Here is a 23,598-nt window from a genome sequence, read left to right on the forward strand (position 1 = left end):
CAGGTGATGTAGCTGACCTACGTCCACCTGCCCGACACTTCACTCCCACCACATGTTCCAGCACAGACATTCTACACTCGAATACTGACATGCCACGGTCAAGGGCTCCCACCATGTCACCCAATCATCTATCCAAAACATCTGCAAGATGATGGTGAGCATTTGCAAGTGCCTGGATGTTGTCAGTTAATGAAGAGACAGCAGCCCTCTGAAGCCTCAGACCTTCTCTGTTGTGCCATTAAGCATGTACCTGTGCCTCCATTACAGCCCGAAACATGCGTCTGGTGACTCCAGCTGATGTGCTTTGTCTCAAAGGGGCATGTTGGCCAGTGGTCCTCCTACGAGCAGCGCTGGGCACATGTCTGTGTGGGACATCACCAGTCGGTTGACTGGGATCATGGTGTGCAGGCACACCTTCCATAGTCACCACACTTCTCTGTTCCATGCTACCACCCACCAATTGTCCTTCCTCTATGGCCACTGGTGATGGGGTATGTTTAGACAGGGGAACTGTGTGCGAGGATGAGGGGTATACAGGTAGAATGGCAACCAATGGCACAGATTCAGACCCTGACAACCCTGCCTGTGCCTCAATCATACTATCATCATCACTGCTAGAGTCTGTGGGGACACTAACATCAGGTGGACGCAGGAATGCAATGCACCTACATCAACACCTGTGAGGGGAAGACAAGAACTGTACATTACAAGTTATACCAGACGCAGACAGCAGACAGACACAGACAGAGACACACACACACACACACACACACACACACACACACACACACACACACACACACACACACACACGCACACAGACAGATACACACAGACAGACAGACACAGGCAGACACAGACAGATGCAGACAGACAGACACAGACAGACATAGACCCACACAGACACAAACACACACAGACAGACACGGACACACAGACACACATGCTACATGCGGGTGATATGGCAGATGGCATTCAGCTTAGACAATTATAGTTTCAGCGTAGACAATTATAGTGGTAGTTATCATACATCACTGAGTTGCACACAACAGCATGCATGTGTTATAGCAGATGGCATGCACCTTACACAATTATAGTGGTGGTTAGCATACATACCTGTATTGCACCATTTCAGTTAGTAGCCTATGCCCCATAGCTGCAACACAATGCATGCACTTTGCACCATTCCACCGTACTGCCATGGTGTGTGCAACATACACCACATGTTAATAGAGCATCGCTAACCTTTGTACATCTCCCACTGATGATTTGTGTTGGCCACCGCCCCTATGTGTGAGGACATGAGCAGAATGGTATGTTGACTGCATACTATGCTTGCCTGAGCCCTAGCTTGCATAACTCTCCCAAAGCAGTGCATGTCTGTTTAACATTATTCCGCCTACCCCTGAGCTGAGTCCAGACATTGTGCATGTGGCTGTACACACATGTTTGACATGGCTGTCCCTACTTTGCAATGGTGCCACAGACCAGCACAGGTTTACAGTACACTGGCCTGCTGTGTGGTGTATGACCTTGCCAATCACATGTAGTATGACATGTCTTCTGCTGAAGTGTTGAATGGCATGCATACATGTGTAACACAATGGTGTCCTTTCCAATCTACAGTACGGTAGTGGTGTCCCAGTGCAGGGACGTTTTATACTAATATGGGCCTTCAGCTGATGCAATGTTGTCTGTCCGCCCTACATATATGCAGTGACATACTGCACATTGAGCTGATGTGCATAGCCATTGCAGGGCATCATGTGGCTTCACAATTGCTATACAGTGTGAGCTACTGACACAGTTCATAGCCATGACTATGTTCACATACAATACATATCTAATGTGGAATGTGACCCATGTCACTGAGGTGTATAAACCCTAAACCCTAATGTGGAATGTGTGACACAGGTCACAGAAGGGTATACGGATGACACCCCTGCACATCTGCAACCATATTACTGATGCCTGGCAACTATGCCCACACATGGCTAACTTAGCAGTACTTCATGTCCCACATGCCATCTGTGTACTTCACACACATGAGGAGTTGGCATGACAGTGATATCTGACACCAGCAAGGTGAATGCACTGAATCTCTGGCCTGATGTGAATGTATGTATATGTTGTACAACGCATGTATGTATATGGATACTGTTGAAGTGAATGCTTTCATTTCATGACACACTCAATATGTTCAAGACATGTTATGTTGTGGTATCATGTTATGCCTACACAAGCTGTGCACAGGCCTGTATGATGTTTAGTGTTTCACATCTGCAATATCACCATTACACAAAGGCCATAGTTGTATTATGTTGAGCCAAATGTACTACAGGGTGTACACACATGTACATCAGTTCTACTGTGTGTGTTGCTTCATGTCTCTGGCCATCCTCCATGGTCATGTGTGCACATGTTCTGTTCAATGGTTGTGATGGCCATCTTATTTCACATGTCAGTATTATCCCATATAACATACACCCATAGATGTCATATGCTCCACTGAGGACAGGGTTATGCAAATGAAGGGTGGTATGCATGGGATGTGAGGCATCATGTTTTGCAGGATAGTTGAGCAGTGTTGCAGTCAGCCCACTACATGTCCTGGACATGTCAGATAGCACTTGACATTGTGTGGCATTCATAGCAAGGGTATAATCCGCAAGGGTGTATCCTGTGGGCCGGTCATACTCCTGCTCTAACACATTTAGAGTGTGTGCACACATATGCTCTCTGTTCAGTACTGTTTGTATTCCCAACATGTGTAATGCTGATATGTAGTACCTGTCCCTACAGTGAAACACACCTCCACCATTGTATTCACTGTTGTCCACACATCTGACAATGACAGTTTGGAACGTTTAGTGTAGGTGTTTCATATAGTCTTCCATTGCTTCACATGGGTAACCACTGTGTTGCATTGCAGGTCTGACCAGCGTCTATTAACAGGACCACCATACATTATGTGTACGTGTGTTATGGCAGATAGCATGCAATTAATATGATCCATGCATTATCAAGCCTGGTAAATAATAACAATCTCACCTGTCACAGGCTGCTGTCGCTCCACAACACTAGAGGTACCTAAAAAGGAGTGTCACAGCAGTAAGATCATTATCCACACCTGTGTGATAGCTACAGGGTGCAATGTCCATGTTAGCACATAAGCCAGTACAATACAGTATGCATACATAGAGTAGCAGACTATAGTATGTGGCATGTGTGCATACATGCCTTGCATATTATGTTACATTACATATTGTACAGTAACACATGTAACTATGTGAAATATAGTTGTGTTATATCTGCAGTACTGACTTACCAGGCAACTCCAGGCTCGGTGGTTGAGAGACACTCACCTCCACAATACCAGCTAAAGCTTGTGAATGGAGGTCTGCAGGTGTCCTCAGGTTGACCAGTAGTTCCTCGATACATGTGAGTGGGGGCTGGGTGAGTGGCCTCCCCACCTGTTGCACCTTGTTCCCTGGTGACGGCATTAGCACACTGCTACACCCATCTTATGAGGTCAGTGCAGTGTCGGCACACCTGCTGATAGGTGCGATTGTGACCACCATCATCATTTACCATCCTGCAGAGTTCTTCCCACAGAGCATCCCACTGTTGTGCATCTTGTGGAACATGGCTGAAGAGTGTCATATGGTTGTTGAGGAGGTATGTGGCGAGGACCTCATCCTCCAAGCAGCTGTACGCTGGCAGCCTGCTACGTGGCATACCTGGAAGACATAATGATGGAGACATGTCACAGAAACTCACAGAGAATTACAGAAGTACAGCCGAACATACATGTGTATCACATTTATTTAGATTACATATAAGTCTTTGCAAATCTACATGATACTAAAACCACTGACATGTATAAGTCACACACATTTGACACTTACTGGTGATGTGATGTTATCGCCATATATGTGTGTCATGTGATGACATTGCTCATACTCCATGTGGATGTTGCCTTGAAGTGGGCATGTCAGTTTGCCTGTACTGCTGTCTTTACCTAGCAGCACATGCCTGGATGTGTTCACATTAATGCAATCGACCTTAATGCTGTGTATATGTCACATATATAGTCATACTTAGCCATTAGGGTCATGACCTGTGACCCTGCAGATTTGCAAGCATGTATGTGTTTCGCCATATACATCTACATGGCACTGCACAGCTGTGTAGCATCCTGCCACGTATTGCCTGTGTTGCACATGTGTAACATATGGGACAATAGCTAGCCTGATGGTATTTGCAGGGTTGGATATCAACTATAGCATGTATGGTTACAGTGATCTAGTAGGCTATATGCCCTGTGCCATTTATGAGCCTAGGCAGACAGGTTACCTGGCCGCAGGCAGCAGACAGGTAAGTTTCAGTGGCCAGTTCAAGTACTGCCACATAACTGATCCACAGGGTTACTGATATATTTGGCATGTGGTCATCACACCATGTCACAGAGAGAGAGGTGATGTGCAGCTTTGCTGGACATGAATGCATAGTATGGCAAAAATATGTTAAGTGTATGGGACAGAGATCTGTCAGGCATGTTGTGATCCTTGTACTAGAAAGGTAGATGTCCATGAAGTATGTGTTTATTTGGGATCAGGATGTGTTAAGTGTAGCATGTCCAACACCACTGGGTTGGCCATGGCTTTATTCAGGGTAGGCTGCATGCTACATAGTGCAGCTAGGGATTGGGAAGGGGAGTGTAGGCCATCTGCACATGGGCAATAACCCTTAAAGGAAATATGTGATCTATTATGGGTCACATGGGTGTTGAGTATGGCTGAGCAATTATCTCTATATTCCTGGATGGCACCATGTCATGATTAGGGGTGCCACAAACGACTACCTGTCTGGTGTGGTGAAGTAGCTATCAAAGGAAAGAGTACTGTCCAGCTGCATCCCATACACACAGTTGCCATTATGTTGACTACTGCCTAGGTGGTAGTTTTCGAGTACAGGGTTTGTAGCATAGGGGATGACAATGCAATACTTAGCTGTCAGACTGTGGCCATACATCACACACCACACATCTGACACACTAAGGCCATTCTGTATGTTGAACACAGCACACACTGAGTTGACTATTGCTCCTAGTTCATAGTCATTTTCAAACATCAATAGGCTGATGCCTTCTGTGTTAGTCTGTGTGGTGTAGATAACAAAGAGGGGTAGTACCAGGAATGAACCCTGTATTACTGTGGCTGGCACTGGTTTGATGTGCGTGTATTAGTCAGACACCTACTGTAGTGTTGGTTTTGCCAGCGGTCCAGTTGCCAACCACTCCTGTGACATAGGAATATACACCTAGTTTACTGAGTGTAGCTGGAACACAGTAGGGGTGATGGTGTCCTGCGACCTGGCAAGGTCAAGATATGCAGTGTAAATCAACCCTACTGTCATCTACATCTGTACTGAGTACATCTACATCTGTACTGAGTACATCAAATACATTGATCACAGTGCACGGCCTTACAGACCAGACTCAGCAGGGTAGTTGTGCACTATTTCCCATTATCAATGGTGTCTCCCCCTTTGTGGGGTGTGATAACTGTTGCTGTGCACCATTCGGTGTGTACACAGCCTGACATGGAGCTATGATTGAACATGATGTGTATGTGGATAGCTGATTGTTCTTATATTTGTGTAGGATACACCCTGGGATGTTTACAGGTCCCATGAAAGCTGTATGCATGGCCTTAGAGAGTGTAGCTTGTACTGCATAGTCGTTATTACAGGGGCCCTGTAGTGTACATGGATATATTACTAAGTGTACCTGTTTGGGGGTGTGAGGTGGGAGTGGGTTTAGGTTCTCTAAGACCCTATCTGGATGAGCAGGTGCTATTTCTGTAGGTGCAGTACTTCCCATGCCATAGTGCTATGCAGCACGGCAGGTCTTGTTGTTGCCATTATGATTAATGACACAGCTATAGAATGCTCTGTGCTTGGCCTCATAATATGTGGCTGATTAGTTTCACAGTAGCTTTGTGTGGTTTTATATGGTGTATCTGCATCTTACTGAGGCTAACCGGGATCACCTATAGTCATGTGTGTTCACTCTTGCAACAGTTACTACCTTCTGTGGTACAGTTTACAGCATGGTACCACCAGTTTGAATTCTTGTTTCTGCTTAATCCTGGTTCTGTTTCAATGGCACAATCACTGCACATATGTGACTGCTTAAGGTTCATTTGTGTAGGATTCAGCATTTGCACATGCATTGTCCATCTGCATGGGTACCATGACAGTCACTACTCTGTTCTTAAGAAACATAACATTGGCATTGGAGACTGACTATGTGTAGTATACTGTTAGCCCTGTTTGTGTGACTACTGTGATCCAGGTCATTGGGATCGATGGAATCCAACATGCACTGAGCGCAGGTATTGGTACATGAGGAGTCTTCCCAGTTCATAATGGAATAGTTGAGAGTAGCCATTATTATGGTTCTGTCTCAGACCTAATCTTCCCCATTACAGCACATTATGACAGTTGGAAAATCAGCGGCATGGTGGGTGATCTGTTGCAAGGTGCAATTTGAATTCCACTTTGGCACAAAGATAGTTGCTCAGCATAATGCATCTGAAGTTATGCAAGTGCAACTAGCGTGGGGATGTACATATCCTTCAGGAATATGGACACACCTGTGGCCTGTGTGTTCCAATAAAGGATAATGGGCAAAAGGTGACGTATGTGTTATAACATGGTCATGCAGGTGTGCTCTCCGGAGCATTGAAACATGTCTCAGCCACTGCACAGATATGTTCTCCATGTTAGGGATTGACATATGTGTGTCCATATAGTGTTTCTGACATGTATCATTGTGTAGTGAGACCCGCAGTTTATTGCTTGGCTGTCCCTGTAACAGCAGTGGACCTTCACTTGAACTGTGCATGATGAAGGCACTATAGGGGAAGCATGAGCCCTAGGCAGTATCCAGATTCCCAGGGGTGACATGTGCAGGCCCTGTCTGGCAAAGCATCATGGTCTGTCAACCATGTTATCCCAGGCAGACAGATACTGGATACCCTTTGACTTGCACCACTACACTAGACAATTGTGGAATACAATCCTTTTGACCCTGTACTGCAGTATCATTCTGGCCAATGGTAGAATGTTACCCAGGCCTTGGGACATGCCTGCATGGGCTACAAGACCTGACAGCTCCTACATGTCTTTCAATGCAGTCCAGGCTACTGCATCACAGGTCCTGCACAACAACTTGGAATATGCCAGAGCCATGTGTATAGTTCAAAAGGTGGTCTGAGTGTATGGGTATGTGGCTAATCATGGCAGACAGGCAGCTGACAGTATGTATGCCCTCGTATAGGTTGGTGTGTAACATAGTGCTAGGGTTTGCATTCACAAATGAGTACTGCTGGGCATGTTTCCAGCCATGTGTTCTGAGGTGTGGCACAATTATGAAAACTATGTCATACAGTTTGTGTATTTCAGTGTCTCTCTCTTCCAGCTTGGGAGGTCACTTGTTTGGCCAGATACTTAGAAGCATCTGTGAATGTGTGGGATATCTGGTAGTGTGTGTGGGTGTCCTTACTGTGTTCTGGTAAGGGAATGTGTTGGTTGTGTTGATGAGATGCATGTGTTAACCTACACCTCATGACTGTCCAGTCCAGTCATGGCTGTAGACTGGGCTGCCTTCCAGCTTAACTATGTAGCTGCATCCCAAACAATGTGTGGGGCATGGTATTATTTATTTATTTATTTGCAGTTGGTTTACCAGGATAGTCCATTGGGCCAAAAGAACCCGTTTTCAATGGAGTCCTGGGGAGAAAAGCTCCAATACAGACAAAATTAGGTGCATACAAAAATTACAAAAATTACAAAAGATTGTACAGAGTAAAACATAAAACATTTAAGCTCACAATTCAAAAGCATTCAAATCAATACAGCGTGATGAGGATAAATGAGAGGTAAGAAAATAGAAAGAGTAATGTGATATACATCTAGAGGAGTTATTCAAGCAGACATCAAATAACCTTACAGAGTAGATATACTGATGGAATATAAGGTTTGTTAGGTAGAGATACGTATCAAAAGTGTATAGTATGATGAGATATAATAAATTTATGAGGGGAGGGAGCAAGAGCAATCCCATTGGGACCTCAGGTATGTATGGAGAGAGTTTTTGAACGTGTACCGGTTAGAGGTGGTACGAATGGATGGTGGGAGTGAGTTCCAGAGGCGGGCAAGGTTGAAGGATAGTAAGTGTTTACCTGGGGGATGAGATGGTTTATGGACTTCTAATAGGTTTTGATTGTTAGACCTTAATACTCTATTTGGTAGGTCAATTTTGAAGGCAGAAGACAGGGAGGGACAAAGAGAAGGACTAAGAATGAGCTTTTGAGCGAAAGTCAGCTGTATATAAGTGAGATGATTAGGTAGTTCGAGCCAGTTTAGGGTTTGGAGAGAGGAACGGTGGTGGGTGGAGGACCTGTGTCCATTTGCGAATTTGGCGATTTTATTATAGCAGGAGGAAAGCTGTTTTTTTAGAGAGGACTGAAGATTGGTCAGTAGTGGGGCCCCATAGAGAAGGGAGGGGATGAGAAAAGAGGAAGCGAGTGTGATTTTGGAGGAGCTTGTAAGGTACTGATTCTGACGGTAGAGCATACCTAGTTTTTGATGAGTTTTTTTAATATTTAGTTGTAGATGGGAGTTGTAGCTAATACTATTATCAATTAGTACACCTAGTAGCTTAGTTTCAGTCACTAGTTCAAGGGGTAAGTTATTTTGGCTGGTAAATGAGAAAGAGTTTATATTGAAGGAAGTGGATTTGGAGGGGGTAAATACCATAAGTTTTGTTTTGGAGGCATTGAGTGCCAAGTGATTTATTCTCATCCACTGTTCGGTAATTGAAAAAGCTTCCTGGGTAAGTGTTTGGAGCTGAGAGGAGGAGGTGGCAGAGCAGATAATGGTAGAATCATCTGCATATTGGATGATGTTTGCAAAAGGAATTGATATGTGGAAATCGTTTATAAATATATTAAAGAGGAGGGGACCAAGAATAGATCCTTGAGGAACTCCAGTGGGGGTACTAAGGAAAGGGGAAGTGGCCTTTTTCCATATTACAGCTTGGTTTCTATTTGATAGATAGCTAGAGAACCAATTTATGGAAGAAGGAGAGAGGTTAAGTTTTGACAGTTTGGTTAAGAGCAGATTGTGTGAGATAGTGTCGAAGGCCTTGGAGAGGTCAAGTAGTAGGGTAGAGACAATGTGGCCGGAATCACGTGCAGTGTTAACAGTCTCAAGGAAGGATAAGAGGGCTGTCATAGTGCTGTGGTTTGGCCTGAATCCATGCTGTGTAGGAGTTATAAGGTTGTTGTCTAAGAGGTGTGGCAGGAGTTGAAGGTGGACACACTTTTCCAGAAGTTTAGAAATAGGGGACAAGATAGCAATAGGACGGAAGTTGTTGATGCTACAATTGTTGCCTCCTTTGTGTAGAGGGATGATGAATGCTTGCTTCCACAGTTGGGGCACAGTGCATTCATGAATAGAGCGTTGATTAGAATGCTGATGGGATAAGCAATAGCATCTGCAGCTATGCTTAGGAAGTAGGAGGGAATGGTGTCAGGGGCATTAGTGCAAGGCTTCAGTTTCTGAAGAAGTTTCTTTATAGTGGAAGTGGGAGTAGGTTTTAGTGAGAATAGAGAGGAATGTAGAGAGAGAGAGTTTGAGGGGGGTGAGAATGATGAGGCAGTTGGAGTAGTGGATATGGTGGAAGATAGGCAGTGTGAGGTGGAATTGGGGATAGGGTTGTGGGTGGGAGAGGGGGGGTGTAGTAGATAGTGAGGTGGAGCATGTGAAGGAGGAGGTGAGTTTGCTAATGGAGTCGATGAAAAAGAAGTTAAATTGAGTAGCTAAATCTAAATCGGGACTGTTTGGGTCTGGGGTTGGGGTGTGTGGTTTGCTGGGGTTAAGGAGGGTGGATATCCCCTTCCAAAATTTTTGAGGGTTGGTTTTATTATTGTTTTGGAGTGTGAAGAAGTATTTTTGTCTATCTGAGGTTATTAGCTTTTTTACTTTATTTCGAAGGGTTTTGAATGTAATATGATGTTCTGGGGTCTTAGTTCTCAGATAGAGTCCCCAAGCTTTGTCTCTAAGGCGCATAGTTGATAGTGTGGTTTTGGTTAGCCAGGGGGCTGAATTTGTTTTGATTCTTTTTGTTCTTAGAGGGGCATGGGAATCAAGTATTCTTAAGAAAGTGGAGTTAAAGTGAGCAACTGCTTCTTCTAATGGAAGTGTCTTTAGATTGTTCCAATTAATTGCTTTCAAGGAATCTACAAAGATTGATTTGTTGAAGCTTTTGTCATTATGAGTAGTAATGTAGTTGTGGGAACGGTATGAGATACAGGGGAGTCGATGAGTAAAAGTGGGCAGATGATCACTAAGAGGGTCAGGAAGAGTACCGCTATCTGAAAAATAGTGGGGATGTGATACTAGAATCCAGTCGAGGATAGTGCCACAGGAGGGGTCTTTTGATGGGTGTGTTATGGTATTGATTAGTTGGGTAAAGTTATATAGGTTGATGTTAAGAGGATTTGTTAGGGACTGGATGGAGGCCCAGTTAATATTTACATCTCCTAAGAGTATGGTTTCATTAGGTGAGTTTGGCAGTGTACAGTTAAAGTATTAGGTGGGTTTGGCAGTGTACATGGCATAGAGATTACATTCCCCCAGGATGGCCACATACACAAAGCTGACATTAATAAACACCAGTAGCTGACTAGTGGACATGCCTGTATGAGCATTCAGTACTACAAGTACCAAATACTGTATTTAGTTTACGTATTGCTTATGAAGATGTTTTAGACAGTGATGCTCACATGTAAATATTTGTGTTATGGACGTGGCAACACTGGCTATTACAGAAAAATTCCTTTTCATGAGAAGCATGGAGGGTCAATGAAAGATTTAATTTTTAGTGTTATAGCCAGGCCCTATGGGGTGGGATTGAATAATAATAATTTTCAAAGAAGGTTATTAAACATGGAATCAAGGTTTATTATTAATTTTAATATTCTCTATCCTAATGGTATGAATTTAGAGGTATAAAAAATAATTATTTAATGTTACAAAATAATTATTTATGTAAAATAAATTATAGAAATAGTTTTGATAAGATATGTAATAGAGTTTTAGGTAAGGTTGCATAAATATGTTTTTGAATATGTGACTTTAAATATTTGAAAAAAAAAGTTAATTGATTTAATTAAGCATTTAGTCAAGCATGTAATGGTTGATGGTTTAAATAGGACTGTGTTTGTGTATGTGAATTATTCCATGAGAAGGCGAAGGCCGAGGTACCAGAATTATTAAAGGATATCAATTTGTACAGTCCGTGCTGCTATTTCCGTTATTATGGTATTTTCAGATTCAAGTTTTATTCTGTGGCTTTTTAGCCTGTATAGCTGTTGTGTTTTTTGTGTGAGTTCGAGATGACTTTCAATTTCATGCTGATTGTCAGGAATAAGCGTACAACACTCCTCCTGGATTAAAGCACAAGTTCTGCCTTTCGCCACTAGGATGAAATCGAGAACCATACGGTTTTGAAGGACTACAGCTTTTGTAGCAGTCAGTTCATCAGTCACTAGTTCTAAAGCAGAAAATGTGGGATTGCTTAATACTTCAAGCAATTTAGACAGTTTTCTCAGATCCCAAATTGATTTTACTGCTCCCTATGTTGGAATTATACCAGCCCACGATATGATGTCATCACCCAAGTCCATACGAGATAGTCCTTTGGTGCCAGCATGAGCTAAATCATGATGATAAATCCATGAAGCATCAGTTTGGCCTACCAGATTGGCAGGCTTTTAGACCTCTTGAACATTCCAAATTTTTCTTTGAGGTAAAGCAGATGTATGTCGGATGGCTGGGACTAAATAACCTAAGAAACAGCTACCAGACCAGCTTTCTGGTAGCCATTTATAGGCTCTTCTGCCACAAAGTAGTAATTTTCCACCTTAGTGGTGATATTACTATTTATATAACTTTGTTCAGAATGAAACACCTTCTTATCGATCAATCCCAGCTGTTGGTATAAAACGGAATTATTTCTTACCTCTTTGTATGTTTTATGCATCAGTTCACAAAATGAATCATAGGTTGTGTTACAGTAGGAGGAGTTATTATTACACCTGTAGGGAACTGTCACAATACAAAAACTCCATCCTACCTTGCTTTACCAAATTTCTGAAAACACACAGTTCCATTTCGACGGTTAAACAGATGTAATGCTATCCTATCTTTTGAAGTGACATTTGAGGTGTCATAGATCAGATTCGTCCAGGTTTTATTAGCCCCTAAAGGGACTGTACTTAGCATCAATCCCCCATGAACAGTAGTTAAAGCAGTACAGATCCAACAGTCAGAGACATTGAGGGATGATGCATAGGCAAATTTAATAGCTTGGTAGGTGTTGAAAGGTGGATGCCAAATAGCTTGCTTGGTGTGGTGCGTCGATGGAGCAGGAAATAAAAATGGCCACATATAAAATAACAGTACAACAAGAATGATCACAAAAATGGCTGTCCAATATTTTTGTGGAAATGGTTGTTGAGTCTGCATAGTGTCAGGAGTTTGGGGTTTTCCAAAAGGGTAAATGTTAGGCATCATCAGGTACTGGAACAATTCTACTTCGAGTACGAGTAGCAATGGGAGGAAAATCTGGAGTTGAAAAAGGTAAAGGCTGTTGGTCTTCAGATGGTACAACTTTTTTGATGTGTGAAATGTGGATCCAGGTTGGAGATTCTTGCAGTCGCACAGCAGATGACGTTGTCAGAAGAACCAGGAAAGGCCCCTTCCAGCGTGGCTGGAGCACTGTTTTTCTAGAGAAGGACTTAACGTAAACCCAATCTCCTGGTTGTAGGGCAGATGACAGGAAAGGATCTGAAAGATGTTGAGCAGCTGCTACTTGTCGGTGATGAAACTGTAGGAAGGAAACAAGAGATTTGCAGTACAAGAGAATATCATTATCAAATGCATCATATTCAGATAAGGGTGGTGGTGGTGGTGTCATGGGCATACGTAGAGGGCGATCCATGAGGATTTCATGTGGAGAAAGACCCTTAGTAGGATGCAGTTGTGCTTGCATAGAAAGTAAGGCTAGTGGTAAGGCTTGCACCCAAGTTAAGCCTGTTTCTGGCAAGTCTAGATTTCAAGGTCTGATTCATGCGTTCAGTAACACCTGATGCCTGTGTCTATACGGACAATGAAATTTCAAAGTAATGCCTAGCATTGTACACAATGATTCAACTAACTTAGCAGTAAAATGCATTCCACGTTCAGAGTATATTTGACAAGGAACACCAAAATGAGGTATCAATTCATAAAACAATATTTTTGCAACTGAAATAGCATCATTTTTAGCACATGGGTAGACTTCTAACCACTCCAAAAAATATCAACAATAGTCAAAGCATATTTAAAATGAGTACAAAGTGGGAGTTCAATAAATTCCCACTGTAAAGCACAAAATGGTCCCATTAGTTTTGGCACCAGTTAAGCGGGACCCAGAGTACCTTTTGAAATGTTATGCAGTAAACAAATAGAGCACATGCTCAAAAAATGTTGCACAGAAGCAGAAAGTCCTGGGGCGAACCAGTCCTTCTGGATTTGTTTGATTAATGCTTGTACCCCTACATGAGCTAGCAAATTATATGCTTTTATAAGAGAATTTAACATAGATATAGGGCAAATTAATCTGCCATCAGGATGCTGCCAAATTGAATCACAGCATTGGAAACAACTGTGGGCCAGCCATGTTTTTCTTTCTGATTCCGATACTTCACTTTGTAAAGCTTTCAAAACAGTAGTGTCAAAAGTAACCGTTTGTAAGATAGGCTGCAGAAATTGTCCCTTAACAGTATATGAAAGAGCAGCTGCTTGGCAGCCCAGTCAGCCAAATTATTTCCCTTAGCTACTAGGAACTTGTTAGACTGGTGAGCTGCACACTTGACAACTACAATTTTGGAAGGTAATAATAAATCCTGTAAGAGGTGATCAATATACAGGTATTTTTTAATTGGAGCCCCAGAGGATGTCAAAACCCCCTTTTCCTTCCATAAGGTACCAAAATCATGAATAACAACACCATGGGCGTAACAGGAATCAGTATAAATAGTAACAGATCTGTCTTTGGCCATTTTACATGCATGCAAAAGTGCCACTAATTCCACGGCTTGTGCGGAAGTGCCATGTGGTAATTGTCCAGTTTGTAAAACTGCAGATGGTGAGCAGACTGACCATGCAGCCTGGAGTTCACCAAGATTATTTCGTAAACAGCACCCATCTACAAAAAGAACTAAATCAGGATTAAGCAAAGGAACATCTTGTAAATCCAACTTAGGAGAAAGAACAGTGTTAACTATAAGCACAGAGTCATGTGGTTCGCCCTCATCACTAGTTGGAATCAGTGAAGCAGGGTTTAGTGGTGGGCAATGTCTAATTTGAACAGCAGGATTAGTTAATAAACTTAACTCATATTTAGTGAGGTGAGCATTAGAAAGATACTGTGTTTTTGTTTTTAAAAGTAACACTTGCACCGCATGAGGTACTGCTAGTATAGTGTCATGTCCTAATGTTAATGGTGCTGCCATATTGATCAAAACAGCAGCAACTGCCACCACTCATAAACAGGGTGGATAGCCAGAAACAACAGGGTCTAACTGAGTGCTGTAATATGCTATAGTTTGATAGCCTCCCTTGCGCGCTTGCGCCAGCAGGCCCAGGGCAGTTTTATTTCTTTCACAACAGAAGAAAACAAAGAGTTTAGAATAATCTGGGAGCCCTAGGGCAGGTGGGTTTATCAGTGCCGTTTTAATAGCCTGAAAGGTGTTTTAATGTTCAGGGGACCAAGGCAGAGGGTCTGTGACCTCCTTTTTTAGAAGCTGTAACACAGGGGTCGAAATCTCTGAAAAATTGGGCATCCACTGTCTACAATAACCTGCTAGGCCAAGGAATCCCCTGAGTTGTCTCTGAGTTACAAGGTACGGGGCAGTCTGAATGGAGGTAATTCTATTTGGAAGTATTTGACGTGAACCCATAGAAATGAAGTGTCCAAGGTATTGTACCTTTTCTTGACAGAACTGCAGTTTAGATTTATTTACCTTAAAACCTCGTTCAGCTAAAAACTTTAAAACTAGAAGTGAGTCCTCTATACAAGACTTGGCATCTTGTGAAGCTATAAGAATATTGTCTACATATTGGACCAATACTGAACATGGTGGTAACTATAAATCCTGCAGTTGTCTGTGCATCTCTCTAGAGAATAGGGTTGGAGATTCTACATATCCTTGGGGTAGTCGGGTCCAAGTATACTGTTGGCCTTTACAAGTGAATGCAAACAAATACTGACTATCTGAATGTACTGGGATAGAGAAAAAAGCTGATGAGATATCTATAACCATAAAACAACATGCTGTAGGTGGGATGCAGCTTAAAATCGTACCTGGGTTTGGTATGATTGGAAAAACAGGCAAGACAGCTTTATTGACTTCTCACAAGTCTTGCATAAATCTGTAAGCTTGTTTACCAGGTTTACTTACCGGTAGAATTGGAGTATTACATGGACTTCTTGTAGGTACTATAATTCCTTGTTGCACCAAGGCAGAAATGACGGGGGCAATACCAGATGTAGCCTCTACCGTCAAAGAGTACTGTGGTACCCGAGGTAACTTTGTTCCAGGTTTTAAGGTGATTTTTACAGGAGTGGCTGAAATCAGAAACCCAACATTGTTATCATGAGTGGTCCATAGATGAGGTATTGAATTTAGATGTTTATTTTTATTGAGGTCAGACTGCATACACATTGTTTGCAGAGTAATAGTTTCATCTAAAGTAGCCAAAATACTATCTTGTTTATCTGAAGGTACTTGTAAATATACTCCTTCAGTAGTGCAGAAGATGGTTGCTCCTATCTTACAGAGCAAATCTCTTCCTAATAAATTTAGTGGTGCTGAGGGTCCTACTAAAAATGCATGATTGTCTTGTAAAGGTCCCAAGATTACTGGGACCGGGATGGTTTCAGAATATTCAATAGGAATGCCAGAGACACCTACCCCTCTAGTTATGTTGTTGGAGAGGGGGACATTTATTGCTACTTCGCCAGCTAACATAGATTTGGTTGCTCCAGTGTCAATCAAAAATGAGTACGGTTTATTTTTGACAAGTAACATAACGTGGTCCATCTTGATCCACAGGGATGAAAGGGCACAACTGCTGTTCTCTTTGTTCAGGGAACCTTCATTGTGATGGCTACCGATTGGATGGAGTCCAATTAGAATTCCACTTAGGTCATGTATCAGCGGATGGGGCAGGTTGCTCAGCCAGATACGGACATTCATTTCTCCGATGGCCTACTTGACCACAATTGAAACACTCTGTCTGATTATTATAACTTTGGGGTGGGGCTGATCGATTTTCCTGCCAGTTTTTTCGATTTTGGTTTCCAGCCCCTTGGCGTCCACCTCTCTCTCTTCCCCGTCCATGCTGCCTGAAGGTAGTACACATCTGAATCTGTGCTTTAACCAATTTTTTCTGTAAATCCTTTTTTTCCTGTGCTAAGTGGTCGGAGAGGTATTGCACTTGTGTGACTAATTCATGCATTCCAAGACTAGGCCAGTTTAAACATACTTCTTTAGCTTATCCTGTACTTGTGGGCGTAACCCATCTACGAAGACAGCCGACAATCCACTCTGTGCCAGCCCTTCGGCGGTTTTCTGGGTAATCAGAATAAGACTTCAGTGAGACGATTTAAATACTCGTCCACAGGTTCATCTTCTTTTTGAAGAACTGACTTGATTTTGGACCAGTTGGGTATGGGTGGAACTATCACTGTAATAGCATCTACTCCTCACTGTCTGACCACTTCAAACCCATTATCTTCTTGTTCATCATGTTTTGGAATCGTAGTAGGAACATTAGCATGGTCCCAAATCCGTTTCATCAGATCAGCCGGTATGGCGTACTAAAGAACTGCCCTGACTTCTTCTATCATAGGATTTTGTAAACAAATATATCCCGCCAGCACACGCTGGAACTTAGCTGGATTAGTATGAATAGGTGGTAATGATTTGGTAATGGCTTGAAAATCAACCCCCGACCATGCCCTAAGTACTACAATGGTCGGTGGTTCCTGTGCACTTCTAGCATGGGCTGGGTTAGGTACCTCCCTCAAAGGTAACAATCTGTTGTCGTCTGACGACTCTGATCCTGAATCTGGATTAAATTTATCTGGCCCAAAATACCAATCCCCACTGTTAATTATAGCGGGGAACTGGCCAAAATGCCTTTATCAGTGTAAATGTCACTTCCCTTTTCCTTTATAATAGGGTTTAGCTCTAAAATACATTACAGCTTTTGCTTCTTTATGAGTCTTACTATGAGTTCTTGGTCCCTTTTGTCTATAGCTCATTTCTGGATCAGATTCACTAGACTGACTGTCCGCAGCTCGATCTCTTTTTCTAGGGGTGGAATCTTTAGTGGTGGTATCTGGCTGCTGTGTTTCCACTCCTTGTTGAGTGAGGGGGGGCTGATACTGCAGGGGTGCAATTGGTGGTGCAGTCATTGGTTGGGGGAGCCAGGCATTATCGTCTTCTGATGATTCAGTTATCTGCAATTTAGCTAATTACTTTACAGCATAAAGCCCCTTAAAGGGTGGGTCCTTCAAGCATTTACTGTTTACTACATCTAAATTACTAGCAGTTTGTTGTAATTCCCTCAATTGCTCTTTTAATTTCTGCTGATTATCTTTTAGACTACTAATAACCAAATCCTTTTCTCTTTCTTTTGCCTCTGTCATCCGATCATTAAATGCTGCCCAGCACAACCCTGATATTCTTCTCCCTTTTTTCCTTAACTTTCCTTGGAGATTAAGCAAAATATTTTTATTAAAACTACCATTTTCTAGAAAGGCGAGTTTACCATCACCCTCAGTGAGGGCGACCCACTGACTTATAAACATACAACTGTCCTGGGACCCATGAAAATACATATTCATAGGTTCATAGGTTCATAGGTTGGTACTAGGCTATCAGCCCTAGGGCCTATACAAGCCTAGCCATAACAATTCCCTGGCTATTTCTTCCCACATTATTTACTTTCCTGGACCCCTGTCTAGCAGGGTGACTGACGTGATCCCTGGGGTGAATTTCCTTTCTCCCATCCAATCGTCAAGGTTCCTCTTGAAGAGGTCCAAAGAGGCACTCTGCTTGACATGCATGGGCAATCTATTCCAGAGTCTGGGGAGTCTCTGGGTCAGGAACCTATCCCTCCAGCATGTTTTGTTTATTGTGATGACAGGGTTTAGATCCCTGGAGCGTGTAGCTCTGAGGGATTGGGATTTCTTTAAGTGTAGCATGTCCGTTTACTCGGATCTGAATTGACAACAACTGCGGCAGTTGGGGATTGAACAAAATACTGCTAGTAAAAGGGCCCATGACAGAATTATCTGTTCTGGCAGTGTTTCTTTCATTTCCAGTACTTGCCTGCTTTAAAATAATATAACCAGCTGGTGTACCTCTTTCTGGCTCTTTTATGGTTCCCACACTCGCTACCATTTTCAAACAGTAAGCTATACTGTATTTTACAGATTTAGCTGTGACGTTTTGTAAATGCCGTTTTCCCCACTGTCGTATCTCCTTTCACTCTTATGTCGCCAGTTTTTCATTTTAACCCACTCTCATACTGCACAATCAATAGCAGGAAAGAAATGCATGCCACTTACCTCAAAACAACTGAATGAGAGGAATTATTACATTTCTATAAAGTTATCGATACCAAATTTTAAAGCAAGCAAGTACAGGAAATGAAAGAAACACTGCCAGAACAGATAATTCTGTCATGGGCCCTTTTACTAGCAGTATTTTGTTCAATCCCCAACTGCAGCAGTTGTTGTCAATTCAGATCCGAGTAAACTGCACCAATTGTTGCATTTAACATTTTACCTTAAATGAAGACAAGACACTTCTTCCTCTCTTTCAGTGGTATTTATTACAGACATGTGGGAGCCTCATGGAAAGTACCAGGAAGAATCCCCGAACAAAGGAATGCATAAGCTTATATGCTGATGATACTGCTGACAGTACAAAAATATAAACTAGTCCAATTAATTAGTACAAAAGACAATTAACCAATCAGTGGTTTACCCATAGGCTTAAAGAAGTTCACATTACTACATCTCTAGGCAGAGAAAGAAAATCGGATACACTTCCATATAAGGCACATTTCCTGCTTTTAAGCAGGCTCCTGTTTTTCAGTACTTTTCTACTATTCACAGTTTACTCAGAGTTGGCAGTACAACGTTCATCTCAATGCATACAGATTGTCACATACTCAATTTCCATAAACACATACTTTGGCCATTCATATTCTACAATATATATATATATATATATATATATATATATATATATATATATATATATATATATATATATATATATATATATATATAAAGTGTGTGTATATGTGTGTATATATATATATATATATATATATATATATATATATATATATATATATATATATATATATATATATATATATATATATATGTATATGCATATAGATGTATATAGATATATATATATGTTATTGCATATGTTTATCTGTACCTCCATAGATGTGTAGATGTTTTTAACCTATCTATATATCTACATACATATATATATATATATATATATATATATATATATATATATATATATATGTAGAACTGTATATATTGACATGTCTCTATGCATCTCTCTCTCTCTCTCTCTCTCTAGATATATATATATATATATATATATATATATATATATATATATATATATATATATATATATATATATATGAGCATACACCTTTAATTGGGTACATGGTGGGTTGTCCTATTTCAACACATTCCTCCCATTTGTGTTTTAATCTGTCTGCATACACTAATGGGATAAGTGCATCCCAGGTAGCTTAGTGTTAGGTTACTCTGAGAATAAAGTATATGGTTGTGGGTTCTAATCCTGGAAGGTGTCATTATTTTACCTCTCAGAGTAGGCACTGGTAGAGAAAGTGTGAATAACGCACATTTACGCAGTTGTAAGCAGGTTTGCCCATGGTCTGCACGACTTTAAGCAAAGGTTAAACCTGTGAAGCGCTTCTCCGTTTACCGTGTTTCAGCGACGCTTACCATAGCACAAACCCGTGGAAATCCACTTACAACTGCTTAAGAGGGCTTTAATCCACCTGCCTCCAACAGCCCTTATTCTGGCCCTCAAAATAACTTAACAGCCCTTCCAGGTCTTGGACCCGGACCATGAACACCACAGTCACTGACTTTACCACTAAGGCATCTGAGATATGTACAAATGTTATGGTGTTTAGAATATACATTTTACTGCAGGCATTCTTCACTACTGAAAATAAATGTGACAGTTGGTGTACATATGTCTGATGCATGGTAATGTTTATATGTTTGTGAAATTAGGTGTTGCAATATGACATGATAAGGTGTATTATGAATGAGAAAGGTTCTTGTTTTGTGTCCTTTTTATATTGTCCTCATACTCCATGTATACCCCTCCAGTTCACTTATTGGACAATCGACCCAGGCCCTCCTCGATGCATGATTGTATTACCCATCATTCACCCCCCACCTCAATCTTCACATACACAACAACCACCCCTTCTATGGTGAATTAGGTTAATATTAGTTGTTATAATACCAAAGCTGCATGTGTTTTGTGTACACTCCAATTCGTTTGAAGTGCTTCTGTGTCACAAAGTGTGTTCATAGATGTTTATATATATGGCGATTGATGTAAATGTATAATATATATACATATATATATATATATATATATATATATATATATATATATATATATATATGTGTGCAGACATCACTGACATATATATATATATATATATATATATATATATATATATATATATACACATATATATATATATATATATATATATATATATATATATATATATAGATATATATATATAGATAGATATATATATATATATATATATATATATATATTTTATTTTATTTATTTATTTTTTTATTGACATTTGTTAATCGGGTTTGTCCAACTGGGCTTGTGGCCCATTTTCAGTGGAGACCCGAGGAGAAAAGCTCCAGTAATACATTTTAAAACAAGTACAATTTTAAACAATATTGATATAATAGCAGTTATAGCAAAAAAATTCACATATGTTGGGATACATGCATAAAGTTAAAGTTGCATTAGAAAGAAGCTAAGTAACAATTTAACATTGATATAGTTCAATAGGTCAACAATGAACATTTTTTGCTTGTATAAAATTGTGCAAATGCATAGTAGACACACTGGAGAGAGAGGTGTAATGAGGTAATAAGTATGGTCCTTTTGAGGGTACATAAAGGGAAGGAAGACTAGGTATGGTCATGGCAAGGTCAGGTTCTGAAATTGAGGAAAAAAAAAAAAAATTATATATATATATATATATATATATATATATATATATATATATACATATATATATATATATATATATTTATATATATATATATATATATATATATATATATATATATATATATATATATATATATCATATTATTTTGTAACAGTAATACATATGTAGAATGGAATGTGTTGGTTCACAAACTACTGTACATTACAATGTACTGTACATATGTACACAAAGATACTGTCCCATTTGTGATTATTACAGTAAAATGCATATGGTATAAGGTGTAGTTTCAAGACCATGAAACATATATGCACCTCAGATGGCTTAATGGTAAGTTCCCATGACTGTCGCTTGCATGGTCTAGGGGTTCAACCCCTGCGATGCTTTATAAATGTTTTTTACTCCAGAATAAGGCTCATTTAAGCAATTGTAAGCATGTTTAAAAGTGTTTGTGTGACATTATAGCAATGGTTAAACACAGTTAAACAAACTTTGTAATGTATAACCTGTGCGTGCAAGCACAGCCACATCCACTAACTACTCAGGATATGTACATGTCAGTGAAGTAATATCTCACTATGTGCTGACAGAACATTACGTTCTCTGTTGACTGTACTCTCCAGCACACATGGGTGTATATGGTTGTTTTGAATGTTTATTATACAGACGATTACTACCTATATATGCAAGCTGTGGTTAAGGTATACTTTTGAACATGATAAACATCCCTGCCTTTATCGGGATTGGAACCTTGAATGCACAGATACTATGCAGCTACTGTAACCATTACACTGCTGACATTAACGTTGCTTCCGCCTATTTCCTATTTAGATGATTTTTATGTGTAAGCTTGACTCTTGAAATAACAACATATAACAAATGTACTGTGAGACAATACATTACATTCCTAACTACATTAGGCATAGCCTCTCACTGACACGCTTCAAGGGAAACCTTGTTGTGTGAATGTGTAACAGAAAATACACCCCTGGGATCATGTGTCCCAGAACCATATAGCTGTGAGACCTGTTGGGGGAATTAAATGGTGTTGAATTGTCACATTAACATGCCCCCTTTAGATCACTAAGTGCACCTATCACCCTCCACAACACCAGTCTTCAACAGCTTCCAGCAACTCTGCCTGGAATTGCTTCATTGGCTATGCTTGCAGAGAAAGCCAACACACTGTAGCTATGCTTCTAATTGCCCTTGGGCAGATAGGTAGTAGGCTGCATGTGAACCTCTATAGTGCAGGCCATCATAGCCATAGTATGTGAATAAACAGACCTTCAGATCACAATATACAGTGAGACATTATCATGTAGTCAGGAAACAGTTAAGTACAGCAAGAACATACAGAACACTGATACTTAGCACTCCAAAAGCCTATCTTGGAAGATAGGAACATCAGAGAACATCACAGGGTGCCAACGTCATGGCCTCCAGCCAAGTGCCATTAATTGCACGGTCATTCCATTGTAGAATATTAAGCACCCACATATTAACACATAAGTGGCAGCCACTTTAATACGGATGAGGTAATGGGGTATCTTGGGACTAAAATAGATAATGATCTCCCCTTTGGCAATTATATCTTCACAGTAGTTAGGACATCCTTCTATGTAGGCCATCTGATTACTAAAGAATTCCCATATAGACATACTGGGGTTATAGTGCCCCTTTACTCATCACTCATCAGTCCCATCATAGTGTATAATAACCCATGTGGGATGTACCTCAGAAGACACTTTCAACAGCTGTAAGGTCCACAAATGTACCTCGCCAAGGGGAATAATGGCCTCCAATATATGGCCTATGCAGCCAGACTGAATAAACTCCTGATTTACTCAGTGGCATCTCGTTTACCCAGAGATGATCTCCACTGGTCAACAGAGCCATGTCAAACTCAGGCTTGATGGATATGCTCCACCTATGGGAATCCATGTCACAGTGAGTCTCACACTGTAGTGAGCTGAACATTGCCACAACAATAACTGGAAGATGCTGGAGGGACAGATTCTTGTCACAGACACTCCCCATACTTTGGAACAACATCCCTAACTACATTATACAGAGCCCCTCACTAGCACTCTGCAAGAGAAACTTGAAGAGTGGATGAGG

The sequence above is a fragment of the Protopterus annectens genome, chromosome 1.part1, assembly GCF_019279795.1.
Source record: "Protopterus annectens isolate FY-2018-M chromosome 1.part1, PAN1.0, whole genome shotgun sequence".
Lineage (NCBI taxonomy): Eukaryota > Metazoa > Chordata > Ceratodontiformes > Protopteridae > Protopterus > Protopterus annectens.